Source organism: Cupressus sempervirens, chromosome 8 (genome assembly GCF_028749045.1).
Source record: "Cupressus sempervirens isolate cs-2001-9-10 chromosome 8, ASM2874904v1, whole genome shotgun sequence".
Taxonomy (NCBI): Eukaryota; Viridiplantae; Streptophyta; class Pinopsida; order Cupressales; family Cupressaceae; genus Cupressus; species Cupressus sempervirens.
In genome coordinates, this window is record NC_143125.1 from 663,393,917 (window position 1) to 663,405,013 (window position 11,097).

At 32.4% G+C, this 11,097-nt stretch overlaps 1 pseudogene; it reads left to right on the forward strand.

The window, feature by feature from the left end:
- Positions 1 to 3,125: 3,125 nt before the first annotated feature.
- LOC149544204 (la protein 1 pseudogene) lies at positions 3,126 to 4,134 on the forward strand (annotated as a pseudogene).
- Positions 4,135 to 11,097: the final 6,963 nt, after the last annotated feature.

Here is an 11,097-nt window from a genome sequence, read left to right on the forward strand (position 1 = left end):
GAGCAAAGGTACATTTTCATTGAGAAACATGTTCTTGCTATTGTAAAAAGCCTTAAGAAATTCAGGCACTTGTTAACACATAACAAGGTCATTTTGCATGTAACACACCCAACTACCAAAGAGTTCCTCCTAAGTAAGGATTTGAATGAGAAAAGAGTTGGTTGGATCACACGCGTTATGGAATATGATGTAGATATCTAGATAACTAAGCTGGTTAGAGGAAAGGGATTGTGCAAGAAAATTGTAGATAAGAATATTTCAGAGCTTGAGGAGCAAGCAAACTCAATTTTGTTGATTGGAGCTGCTAGAAATGATAATGGAACATCAAGCTGGTTGCAAAATATGATACATTTTTTGAAAACCATTCAATGCCTAGCTACCTTAGATCGAGAAAAGTGAAGATATTATCACTTGCAATCAATCCCTTTTGTGCTAATTAATGACGTTCTATACCAGAAAGACTTCAATGGAGTTCTTCTCAAGTGTGTGGATTCAGATCAAATTTTGCACAAGTTTCATGATGGACATTCAGAAGGACACTTTTCTCCAAGGACTACAACCTATAAGATTCTAAAAGCAAGCTATTATTGGCCTGATTTGTTTAAAGACTGGCATGCACATGTCAGAAAATGCAATAAATGCGCTATGTTCGCAGGAAAAGAAAAGCTTCTAGCTTTGCCTTTGCAGCCAATTAAAACAGAACAACCTTTTCAAAAGTGGGGCATTGATTTTATAGGGCCCATTAACCCTCCTTTAAGTGCAGATCACAAGTGGAATATCACAGCCATGAATTATTTCATGTGATGGACTGAAGCAGCAGCGTTAAAGGATGCAAATTAAACAGCAGTCTTAAGTTTTTATGATGATATTATGAATAGGTTTGGAGTACCTAATTCCATTTTTTTTGATAATGTGCTTGCTTTCATAGGAATGAAAGTCAGTGATTGGGCTTTTAATCATGGGATATATCTTAGCACAAGCTCAAATTATTCCCCACAGGGTAATGGATTAGCAAAATCTTCAAACAAGAACCTTATCAGAATTATCAAGCACAACTTGCAAGAAAATCAAAGAGATTGGCATTCAAAGTTGAAAGCCACCTTATGGGTTGATAGGATTACTCTAAAGCAAGTTATCAGAAACTCCCCATATAGGCTTCTCTATGGAAAAGAGGCCAGATTATCCATTGAGACAGAATTACCAGTGCTCAATCTTGCTACACAGCTAGTTTTGTTTGAGGAAGGTGACCCTATTTTGGTGTGGTGTGCCCAACTGATGGAGTTGGAGGAGACAAGAAAAAAGGCCATGGAAACCATGGAGTATCAGTAGATATAAATCAAGAGGAGCTTTGACAGAAGAGCTCAAGCTCGAGAGTTCCATGTTGGTGACATGGTATTGAAATGGGATGTTTTGAAGAGCAGGCTAGGCTAGCAAAGTAAATTTGATCACATGTGGGTTGGGTCATTTTAGATTTCTCAGTGTAAACAACATAATGCTTATCAGTTGGCTACCATGGAAGGAGACGTACTATCGATCCCTATGAACGGGATCCACCTCAAACCATGTTTTGAGGTATGAGTTTCAGTCCTACCTTGTACATACTAGGAAAGTTTCCCTTGTTTTCAATAAATGCCTCTGCATTTAGTTTTGTTTTGTTTTCTATCTTGTTTGGGTTTGGTAGTCTAGGTTAGTTAAGTTGTTGGTTTATGTTGTTTTGTAATCATATCTGCCCATTATATTCACACATGCATAGATATGTGTGCCTAAATGCATGCACATATCCAACATACGCACACATACACACATACATATCACTGACACTAAATAAGCTTGGTTTTCAGCCATACATATCTACATACACATGCATATGTTGCATACATACATTTAGGTAAGTCCATACATCTATACATACGCCAACCCAATGGTCGACTATGATAGTTCAACTCCTAAAGTTGATACTCGAGTTCTGACCCTGCATACCCGTCAATTTAATAAGAGTTTCCAATCTTATTAAATTCATGAACATACATTAAAAACTGAACCAGCAACTTTAGAAGTCACTTTGTGTTAGGTTTAGGTGCTAGGAATGCATAATCAGACTCTGTGCCCAAAGAATAAGGACAAATTAAACACTGGTCAAATGTCAAGCAAGAAGACATATAGCAGAAGTCACAAAAAAATGTTACTAAAATTTTGCACGTGTAAAATTTTAAGTATGCATGCAACAAAAGTGCTCTTCATTTCATTTAAGCAATAGAAATGTCCTTGTATTTATTTATTTTCAAATATACATTTATGTTTTCAAGCAATGAAATGAATTCATATGTTGAACGAAAAAAGATCTCACACAAGCCGGGAGTATAGCTCACTATACTACATTTCTTTTATAAGGAAATACATGAATAGATACATATGAATGAAAGAAATAAAAAGTAGAGATAACCAGTCATTACCTGTTGCTTTGACTGGTTATGCACTCTTTCCCTAGTGCAACAAAGTCCAACTCCGAGCTCCATGATCTTCAGCATCTGCAAAAAACATAAAAAGCAACTGATGTTAGATCCCGAAGGATCTAAACAATGACCACCTATTTCTACAGCTATACATGCTCTATCAATCGATGCATTTCATCATGAAAGAATGCAAATTGAAAGAAAGAAATAAAAGTTATTGTGAGTGTCACGAGCTCGTGCCCGAACCTCACAGAATAAGATGCTTCAGGAATACAACAAACAAATGATGATTGCTAATCACAAATTGCAAACATGTATACTACTGCAAGAAAGCATGAGAGATAATTAAGGGAAAATACTTCTTCAAGCTATATTTCATGCTACACTGAGAATTTCATTTGTAAATGTAAAACATGCTACTGGTTAATATATCAACAAAATATGCTAGTACAAGAAAAAAATGCAAATTTAGGATGAACTGCAAACGAATGATGTCAGTGGATCAAATAATTTATCCAAATGCAAATGAAAGTATAGAAGATAGACATAATGACAGAAATGTTTATGGTCTTAATCAAACACTAATTATTGCAATGAAAAGAAAAGAACCAGATCATAACTATGAACAAAGGCTATAGGTGGAAGGCGGCTACATAAGCAAGTATAGTCTCAATGGAGTGGATCAATAAACAGATAAAATCTGAGGAGATTATAGAACAGGTGGAGACAAGGACTATTACTCCAAGTCCTTTTCCTTATGATGCAAAAATTGAAGATGTTGAGAAATTTTTTGGCCAGCATGGAAAGGTTAATAGTGTATGATTGTCTCGTCATGTTGCAGCGATTAAAGTATTTTGTGGTTGTGCTTTGATAGAATTCTCATCCGAGGAAGAAGCTAATGCTATCTATAAACTAAAGGTAGCCTATGGTGGTGCAAAATTGGAGTTTAAGTCAAAGAAGGAGTTTGATGCTGAAAGGAAGGCTTTATTAGAAGAAATTCACAGTGGTGAGCATGGGTCCACAAGGAATAATTGGCAAAAAAATGGTTGTTATCCAAAAGGTATGGTCATAGCATTTACTTTGAGGAAATTATCCCAAAAAAATTCAAGGGAACAAAATGATTCTACTCTAAAAGAATGTAAGAAGAGTCCTAAGCAGGCTACAGAGGATGATAAATTTGTAGAGGCAACAATAGACATTAATCCTGGGGAGGTTATAGATGGAAAGAAGTTTGGAGATGGAGAAAATAAGGAGAACATGGAGAAAATTACTCGTGAAGATTTGAAACAGATAATGAAAATATGGAACTGTGAAGTATGTTGATTATTCTATGGGGAAAGATTCTAGGTATGTCCATTTTGAACAACCTGAAGAATCTTAGAAAGCACGAGCAGCAGTTGTACTTGTTGAAGAAGGTGGCTTGATCGTGAAGAACTTTGTTGCTGTGTTAGAAGTAGTTGATGGTGATGCTAAAAGGGACTATTGGGCTAAACTTCATGGCTTACAAGGAAAGAGGAGAGAAAGTAGTGGCAATAATAGGGGAAGAGGTGGACGTGGCAGAGGAGGAAGACAATCTTTTCATAATCAAAATTCGTATAACAAGGAGAACAAACACAAGTGAAGTGGAGAGAGTACCGAATTTGGAAAAGATGAATGACCAAACAAAACCCAGAGAATATAGTAGTAATGCCAACTCAAAAATAAAGAGTGAAAAACCCCATTTGGGTTTCACAATACCTAGTTACAACAGGGAGCATAGTCATGGTAAGCAAAGGGAAAAGCCATTTTATTATGTCATTTTGAGAAGACTATAACACCCTGCGCAAAGCTTTCTCATAAAACAAAGCATTGTATAATGTTATTCAAAAGAAGCTCCTTAGTATGCTTTCAATCAACAAAATAATGCTGTTCGAAGAAACCCATCTGAGTATTTGTAAAGGCAAAATAAGACTTCATAGTAATATCAAATACAAATGACAAGTTACTCCAGCAACAAAAAGTAAACCCTCTTTGGGTTTCAAAGTGCTTTAATCTTAGGAGTATAGAAGGAAACATACCTTCAAGTCTTCTCAAAATCTCTGCGTATGAAGAAACCCAACAAATCCTCCAACAAGATAGTATCAATTTCATAGCAAGATCTCTACAAGTTCTTAGAAACCCTCAATCGAGAACTACAGAATGAGCAAAATGGGATAGTTTTGGCTTTCTTCAACGTTATTTCCTTTACCAAATTGAACAAAGATTTGAAGTCTGCAAGAAATGGGATTTTTATCTCATTTTCACATTTGAAGTGAAGGATATAAATGTGTTGTGTATGTATTTGATAATCCTTTATTAAGTTTGCATAGGTGTTAAATATGAATCATTAAAATGAGCAACCATTTTTAATGATTTGTTATGTAAAATAAAGGATTTTCTTTTCTTTTTGCAATGAAGTCAATATTGTAAAGAATTAATATTTAATGATAAATTATAAATCATTGAATATTAATTTTATTTGTTACAAATGCAAAAAGAAAAATATGAGTCATTAAGTTCTCCTTATCATAGTCTTTAAATTTAAAATCAGTTGGTAGCATTGAGAGGGAAAATAGGCCTTTTGGGGTTGGTTTTGACTTTGGCATGTTAGTTTATGACTCTTTATGACTTGTTAGAGCATTTTTAGGGTAGTTTTGATGAGTCATGGGGGGCAGTTATGAGTGAATGGAGTCTTAGACATTATGGAACTTCATTTTGGAAGTTTCTAAGCCCTTTTTTGGAGGCTATCCATTGGCATACTACCCAAAAAAGTGGGGAATTGTACTTATTGAGTTTGTAACTCATTTTTTAGGGATTTATGATTTTATGATGAAGTTTTGAGACATCATTTTGGGTCCTAAGCTTTGTTACAGGGTCTATAATTCAAAATTTTGGAGATACAATATCAGTAACAACACTGTGATCATGCTTTGTGGAGTTAATTGAAGCCTTTTCCTTTCTGCAATTCTGTGTGCATCTTTGAATGATTTGATAGATTAACTTGTGAATGTTTCATTATTCCTTATCTTTCTGTCTCATTCCAACACCTTTGTGTAGAAAAGTAATTTTGCTTGCAGGTTGTGATATGTGTTTATAGGTGAAATTAGTTAAAGAGAGGTATTAGTTTATCCTCCTTCTTATAGTTTCAGTCTGCAACCTTATTACAAATTATTTGTGCGAGCCTTTATAAGAAGTTTTATTTTATGATATTTCATAAAGCTATATTATCCTCTCTGTTATGTGTGTGTTACATCTTCATAGTAACTTCTGGTGTATCACCTCCTTAGTTTAAACTTTAGGTTTTAGGTTGTTTTTTAGTCACTTCTTACCTTTTCCCTGCTAGTTTTTATTAAATTTTAGAGTGTTTCACTAAAGAATCCAATAGGAGCCAACCTAGAATCCATAGGTTTCATTTCATTATCCAATCTCACGTAGTGAAATGACTCCCACGTTAAGTAAGGGTTACTGAACATTACTAGTTCAATAGGGTGCAAATCTTGAAACTTAACAATAATATCTATGTGCTTGCTCTTTGAAACTTTATGTAGGAATTGATTTTGCCAGTGCTGGAAATACTAGGATGAAGAAACAACCACCAAGCACACATAGGAGACATTACGTGAACCACCAAGCACACCTATTACTAGTTTGGATACATGAAATTGAGGTCAAGGAATAGTAGAAAGTGATTCCACAAGGAAGAACTTTGATTAGAAAGCATTGACATCTTCAAATGTGATCACTAAGCATTGCCAAAACGTACAACATTTCCAAAATATACATCATAACACCACATCATTGCCCCTAATAGTATTATTTTCCCAGGTTGTAAGATTCATAACTCTCCTGCAAGTTTTAAATGAGAAAACCCCAGGGATCACCTCAACTATAGACAACAAAGTTCCTTTGTAGGCAAAAAAGTTTCTTTGTATCCATCAAATGATAGTTTTGTCTTAGAAACTTATATTTTATATTAAGATGTATATTAATATATATAATTTTGTACTTTAAAGGCTTATGTTTGCAGTTTGTGATAGATGTCGACATAACATAACTCTCCTACATTGCCAAAATGTACATCATAACATCACATCTTTTCTCCTAATAGTATTCTTGTATTCTTGCCCCAAGTTTCAAGATTTATAGCTCTCCTACAAGTTTTAGACAAGAAAAACCTCGAGGAACACCTCAATTGCAGGCAATGAAGTTTCTTTGTGCACATCAACTGATACTTTTGTCTTTGCAACTTATGTTTTATACTATAATGTATGTTATATTATAATTTTGTATTTAGTCTTTCAAACTTATATTTTATACTATAATGTATGTTATATTATAATTTTTTTTTATTTCAAAGACTTTTGTTTACTTTTTGTGATGATGTCCAAGGTTAATTGTATAGAATTTAAAGGGTGCAATGGAATCATAAATTAAAGTTAACTTTTGAGTCTTATCTAAATATTGTATGTCATCAATGGTGGTATTTTAATTTTAATTTGAACTTATGTCTTATCTAAATAATGTACTTTAGGTCTTGGGTGCAAGAAAATTGGCCTAACAGCTTTAATTTAGTATACCTTTCCTCCAAACGGTAAATTTTCACATTAATTGTTACAGTTGAACTCACTGTTAAGGATTTTTTTTTGAGTTTAATTTGAGTTTATGTCATATCTAAATAATGCACTTCAGTTCTTGGGTGCGAGAAAATTGGCCTAAAGAGTTTAATTTATCCTTGAGCATTCCTCCAAATGGTGAATTTTTACATAAATTGTTGCAGTTGAACTCACTGTTGAGGATTATTTTATTTCATGTGTTTGACAACAAATTTTTTAGATGTGTACTCACAAGCATCGATGTTGAAATTCTTGTAATTTTCAATGAAAGGGGAATGCATCCACTCATAACTCGTTGTTAAGGATTTTTTTTTTGAGTTTAATTTGAATTTATGTCATATCCAAATAATATACTTGAAAATTGGCCTAAAGAGTTTAATTTGTCCTTGAGCATTCCTGCAAGTGGTGATTTTTGCATAAATTGTTACAATTGAGCTCACTGCTAAGGAATATTTTGTTTCATGCATTCAACAAAAAATTTTGCAAATGTGTACTCACAAGCATCAATGCTGAAATTCCTATAATTTGTAATGAAAGGGGAATGGCTCCACTTAGTTTTCACTAGTCTACCCTTTGCAGCCTAGTCATCTCCATTCCATGTGGATGAATAGACTCCCATTGCCTTCCTATGGCACACAAATCAAACAAAAAAGATTTGAACAAAGCAAAACTATTCTTATTGAATTATTCCTATTTGAGACTATTCTTATTCAATTATAGAGCAATTCTTCAATCCTACTTTTGAACAATTTCTAACTCTTCAACGTACCCCATTGCACCCTAAGGTGCGATTGCTAGTTATATGTTTTTCCTCCTTTGTATCTAGTTCATGGCTCACTAATAAATGGGTGTGACCTTTTTTTTTAATATTTGATTGACACCCTTAATATTTTTTAGTTAATGTTAGTATCTTTTACATTAGTGATCTACCTTTTACTAATTGTTATTTAATTATATTATTAGTAATTTATTCAATATTATGATTAGTTAATATTTGATTATTTAAAATATTAAAAAATAAGGGTGATGTATTTAACACAAATATTTGCATGTTTTGAAGATATTTATATTTTCATAGGTTAATATGGGGTTCTGATAGTCCATCCTTTCCTAATTTGCTTTTCCTCAAACAATTATTCTCTTCAAGTTTAATAAAATTTATCAAGTGAACATAAGACATGTTTCTTCTCACCTTTAGAGAATTAACTTTTGGACCATTGCCTAATGGTGCTTATTCAATTTTCATTAACACCATGTTTATATAATTGAGGACATTTATATAAGTGATACATTACTATAAATATATATAATTGTTATTGATAATTTTAAGTATACATGAATATATGTTCACATTCTTTAAAATGGTTTTGCATTTTTATCCTTTTCCCCTATATGATGGTGGGATCATGCTCTAATACCACTGTAATGTCCCCACTATTAGAGTTGAATTGGGAAAAATAATACCTACAAAAAATTGTTAGGATCGTAACAATAAAATATCTAACTATACTATTCTACCCTCTAATTCAACCCAACCTTAATGATGTCTCTAAATCGAGCTTCCTAACCATTAACTATTATGTCATCTTCTCATGGAGTGTTCCCAGTAAGGTTCTTTTTGGACGAGACATCCTCTATCCAAGGCTAATCACATATGCATATGTTGACATCATAAGAGTATTCTAGCACATGAATCCTAGTAATGGCGGTCCAATGGAATCTTAATGCCTCACATACCCTATGGTAGAGATTCCCTTAATCTCCATGGTGTCATTCCAATGGACTGGCACAATATTATTCATTTCTGATCTAGTCATTCATACATGGCTACTCATCTCTCGTACTAGCATGATAGCCATTCATAAGAAGTTTCATCAATTACTTAGATTCATAGAAGAATTTTATTATTATCTTATAGTATACCAACCAATTGCTAATATTTGATAATTAAATTATTAAATATTATTTTAGATAACATATTTCAATGCAATAATTCATTATTATGTATATTATTATATGATTATAAAATCCATTCATATTTATTACATAGAAATAAACAAACATTTAATATTCATCTAATATTTGCTATATATATTATATAGTCAAAAATGAAATAAATTTCCTTTCTAATATTCATTTAATATATATTCCTTAAGAAAGTGGTTTATGTTTCATCCTCTCAACATTTGATATTAAATAGAGACATGTTTAGTTTTATTCATGCATTTGTTCATCTTTATTTTTATCAAATGAAAAATGTATTAGCAACTTCTCACTCTCTACTTTGATAGAGACATATTATTTCTCTAATTTTATTATTTGTAGATCTATATTCATTTTCTCTCCTTCTTAATTCCCTTCCCCTTATTATATATTTTCCCTCCTTTATATTTGGTTTGTGGCTCACAAATAAATGGGTGTCACCTTTTTTTAAAATCGGCTAACACCCTTGATACTTTTTAATTAATGTTAGATCTACCTTTTAATTATTGTTATTTAATTTATAAATATTATTTATATCTAGATTTATTTATATTGATTTTTATAGAATGTAGATTTTTTTTGGATAATATTATTAGTAATATATTCAATATTATTATTAGGTAATATTGATTATTTGAAATATTGAAAATAAGGGTGGTGTAGTTAATACATATATTTGTATGTTTTGAAGATATTTATATTTTCATATGTTAATGTTGGGTTATGAATTTTTTAATGGACACATCACCACAATAAATTTATTGGTGATAGTTTTGAGCTCAAAATGATCCCAATGGTTAAAAATCCATCTTTGTAACTTTGTTATCAACGACCAAGGTGCTAACCATTTCATATGAAAGGTCTTTTCTTGCAAATGATTTATAGACTCCATCGATTGAGGGTTATCAATTAACAAAGAGGAAATCCTAAAATGATCAATATTATACAACTTCTTGTTGGGTTTGGGAATAGAACCCACCACTTTGTTGGTATTCAAAGTCGCACCCCCTCCTTAGGATGCCATAACTTCTTTTCAATCTGTTTGAAGTTGAAGTTCTTTGGCAACTGAAACATATCTTCTTGTCTTAAAGAGAAACAATTAGAATTCTTCCTACTCCCACTATTCCTCCTAGCAACTCGAAACCTCGAGCAATTTTGTAGGAAGGATTCCAACGAGGGCTCCTTGGAAGCTTAGTCTTGGTATCAAACTGTGTAAAATAGATTTTGTTGAAGGGCCAACACTCAAAACCCTTTGAACCTCTAACACCTTGATCATTTCTTCCCTTTTCATTCTGAGTAAAGCCCCCTATTTTGGATGCATCTGCCCATTGGGTCCTATTACCTTGATAACTCCATTGCAAGTTGTTGTTGGATCCATTGAAAAATGTCATTGTAGAGGAGGGCGCAATGGCCATTGTCAATCTCCATAGCCTTTTTTGTTCTCCATTGATTGATTTGTAAATGTTAATTTCCTTTCTTGAAGATTTTTACAATCATAAAAAATACAATTTAATATTAGTCACAAACTTTTTTTTCTTGAAAATAAATTAAATAATTACAATTATTGATCTCTATTTCGGTTCTGTTTGGAAAACAACATTTAATTAATAGTTACACAACACCTTCTTACTAGTCCACATTTGTACCACATACCACATACCATTTATAAATTATTTACATTATTTTCTTATAAGTTTTATTATAAAATAATATACAAATTTATACAACATTTTCTTAGATTTCAACACATTATAATTTATAATTTTATAAATTATTTTATTTGAATATTTATATCTATTGTATATTTGAGACCTTTAGGTGTGATGAGGAGCTCTGCTAGGGTTTTGGGTTTTATCTTACTATTTTGAATCTTGCATATATGTATGTCATACCACATTTATTGCAGGAGTCTCTACTAAGGTCATAATGACTCCAACCAACCTTAGCTCATCATTTGATGCTATTGTTGAAGCTTTGGTAACATATGCTCATGGAGCCCTCAAATAAATGACCTCACAAGTTTGTGTCAA